The sequence below is a fragment of the Parambassis ranga genome, chromosome 2 (genome assembly GCF_900634625.1).
Source record: "Parambassis ranga chromosome 2, fParRan2.1, whole genome shotgun sequence".
Taxonomy (NCBI): domain Eukaryota; kingdom Metazoa; phylum Chordata; class Actinopteri; family Ambassidae; genus Parambassis; species Parambassis ranga.
The window spans coordinates 46,241,791-46,245,214 of record NC_041023.1 but is presented as its reverse complement, the minus strand read 5'-3'; the positions used below and the strand labels follow the sequence as shown (position 1 = coordinate 46,245,214).

Sequence of the window (3,424 nt, the reverse complement as noted above, 5' to 3'; positions counted from 1 at the left end):
TGGGTAATGTAGGCTGTATGCTCCTCACTTGTGGTCTGTGTGTTCTCATTATTCTCTGCAACACGGAGCGAACTCTTTATTTCTGGAGGGTTTAACTCATAAAGAATCAAAAGGTTTGATTTGAGGAGTCACGTGGGATCGGCGAGCAAGATGGCTGCTTAATTCAAGTTGTCCTAAGCCTTATGGACTTAAATCCTGAATAATCCGTTGTTTCTCTGCAATTTTTTGAAAAACTTTTTAATAAGTCTTTCATTATCCACCTTTTAATTTAAACGGAAACGTTCATGCCAAAGAATATGTCTACAACTTCGAGATATTTTAAGCCTTCACGAGGAAAGGCGGCTGCTGCTACCGAACCTGATGATGCTAGTCCGGAAAAGGACGCCGTACAGAATGCTAATCTGGAAAACATCCTTGCTGAAGTGAGTAAAATGAGCTCAACGCTCCAAACAGTGGCGTCTGATGTGTCAACGATTAAAGGGACTACTGAGGAACTGAAGAATGCCGTGAAAGTCATGCAGGAACGGATAACTGAGGCGGAGGGACGAATCTCTGACTTGGAGGACTCTAACCAGCTGCTACTCAACAACCGCGAGCTGCAGGGCAAGCGCATGGACTCTCTGTGGAACCGGGTGGAGGATCTGGAAAATAGGAGCCGCCGCAATAATGTCAGACTGCTGGGTTTAAAGGAGGGCCTGGAAGGTGGTGACTTGATTGCATGCGTTGAAAAAGTACTGTCAGAGGGCCTGAATATAGACGTTGACGGCGAATTCGAAATAGAAAGGGCACATCGCTCCCCCGGCTCACGTCCAGATGATGGACAACCTCCGAGACTGGTAATGGTCAGATTTCTACGTTCAACCGCGAGAGATAAAGCACTAAGAGCTGCGAGGGAAAAAGGAGGCGCGGTGTGGAATGGATGCAACATCTCCCTGTTTCCAGACATGACGAAGGAGTTGGCCGAGAGGAGGAAAACTTTTACAACAGCAAGACAGCTCCTCCGCGACAAGGACGTGAGGTTTCAACTGGCTTTCCCTGCAACGCTTCGATTCACATGGAAAGGGAAGAACCGAAGATTTGATGCTGCGACAGAGGCGGTCAAGTTTATCAAGCAGCACGTTTCTACAGGAGAATAAACTGAGACGCATCCATCATTAAGGAGACTGAGATATGATGAGGCTGGATAGCTCTAGGTAGCCGTTTATAGCCGAGTGGGCGACTCGTCACTCCACGACCTAAGTTAAGTTTTGTTTATTTTATGGATTTTGATTTAAAGGTAAGAAAACCTCCAGCTGTTTGTTGTACAGCTTTTTATTGTCATGTTATGTTTTTTCTCCCCTCTGATGCGGAGGGAAGTTTTTGGTTGACCAGTTTGGTCTTGTTGGTTAGAATTAAAATGTTAGGCTTCCTATTAATGCTCAGTGGTACAAAATCTATAGCTCACGTTTTTGTATTGGGATGGTCAGATGATAAGAGACAACATGTAGGCCAATACTTTCTTTCAATTTTTTTTTTTTTTTTTTTATTATGTGAATGGCTAATAGTGCTTATGTTAAAGTAGTCTCCTGGAATATTAATGGTTGTGGGAGTCCAGTGAAGAGGAAAAAGGTGCTCCTATATCTCAAACATAAACAAGCTGATATCGCATTTATTCAAGAAACACATCTAGAGGAGGATGAAGCTAAAAAATTCAAGAGGGACTGGGTTGGTCATGTTTATTATAGTTCATTCTCCAGTAAGCGTAATGGGGTTATTATTTTGATTCATAAGAGATTGAACTTTTCTATGTTGAAGGAGTACAAGGATGGTAATGGTAGAACTATCTGTATAGAAGCCAACATAAATGGGGGAGAAATAACACTATGTAATATATATGCTCCTAATAAGGAGGATCCATCTTTCTTTCATGGGCTGAATAGTATATTAGGTAATGCTCAGGGACAAATAATTTTGGCAGGAGACTTCAATCAGGTTTTAGATGGGGTATTGGATAAAAGTAAATACACAGGTATTTCAGCGTTGAAGGATAGAGCTGCCATTCACATGATGATGGAGGACAACGGCTTGGTGGATATCTGGCGTCTGGTTAACCCTGGTAACCGAGAATACACATTTTACTCCCACCGCCACAAATCTTATTCAAGAATCGATTTTTTTTTTAATTTCCCGGAGTCTAGTTAATGCCACCATGGATAGCACTATAAATGCTATTTCCCTGTCAGACCACGCTCCAGTTGAACTTGCTGTGAATATACATTCAGACGGACTTAGACGTGGCAGGTGGAGGATGAACACGTCGTTCTTACATGATGAGGTGTTTTCTAAAGAACTTGCAGGGGATTTGTCCTCATTTTTTGAAATTAATATGGGCAGCACAGATAGCGTGGCTATGGTATGGGAAGCATCTAAAGCTTACATTAGGGGCAAAATAATTGCTAAGACCTCAAAAAGGAAGAAAGAGCAGAATGACCGTATTAAAAAATTAGAAGCAGAACTCAATAGTATGGAAAGGGATCTGGCTAGACATTATTCTGAAAGTTTATTTAAAAACATTTGCAAATGTAAATTTCAAATTCATGATATTTTCAGTAAAAAAGCAGAATATGCTATGTTCAGACTTAAAACAAAGTTTTATGAGTCAGGGGAAAAGACTGGCAGACTGTTGGCCAGACAGCTAAAAGAACAGAGTTCCGCCTACATTATCCCAGCAATAAGAGCAGGAGGCTCGCTTATAACATCTTCTAAGGGTATTAATGAGGTCTTTAAGGGCTTCTATGAGAACCTGTATAGAACATCTGGTGCTATGGATGAGATATTAGCTAAAGATTTTTTCTCAAACATTAGGCTTCCAACTTTGTCTTCTGATAGAGTGGCTCTTCTTGATGCGTCAATTACACAAGAAGAGGTTAAAACTGCCATTTTATCCATGAATACGGGGAAATCGCCAGGATCTGATGGGTTTCCTGTGGAGTATTACAAAGAATATATTGACATAATTACTCCAATATTGACAATGGTGTTTGAGGAAGCATACCAGAGCGGCTCGCTTCCGCCGTCTCTTACTGAAGCTCTAATATCTCTAATACCTAAAAAGGGAAGAGATCATACAGACCCTGCAAACTTTAGACCGATCAGCCTCATCAATGTAGACAGTAAGATATTAGCTAAGGTATTGGCCCTAAGACTTGAAGCAACTTTACCACACATCATACATGCAGATCAAGTAGGCTTTATAAAAGGTAGATCTTCTACCGAGAATCTGAGGAGACTTATGCATTTAATATGGTTAAATGCCTCTAGCACTGTGCCCGTGGCGGCTGTCTCACTTGATGCTGAGAAGGCCTTTGACAGGGTCGAGTGGGATTTTTTGCACTCGGCCCTGTCAAGGTTTGGTTTTGGCTCTGGATTTGCAAAATGGATTAAA

The 3,424-nt window shown here is 41.6% G+C and overlaps 1 protein-coding gene across 4 annotated transcripts in view; it reads right to left on the bottom strand.

Annotated features, from left to right (window-relative positions):
• Positions 1 to 1,505: 1,505 nt before the first annotated feature.
• The window catches only part of LOC114427147 (zinc fingers and homeoboxes protein 2-like), a 74,764-nt gene continuing 72,845 nt past the window's right edge, over positions 1,506 to 3,424 (bottom strand). For all 4 annotated transcript variants that reach the window (XM_028394988.1, XM_028394978.1, XM_028394998.1 and 1 more), the window contains one exon: positions 1,506 to 3,424. This exon is cut by the window's right edge and continues 2,696 nt beyond it. The gene's annotated coding sequence lies outside the window, so the exon portion shown is untranslated.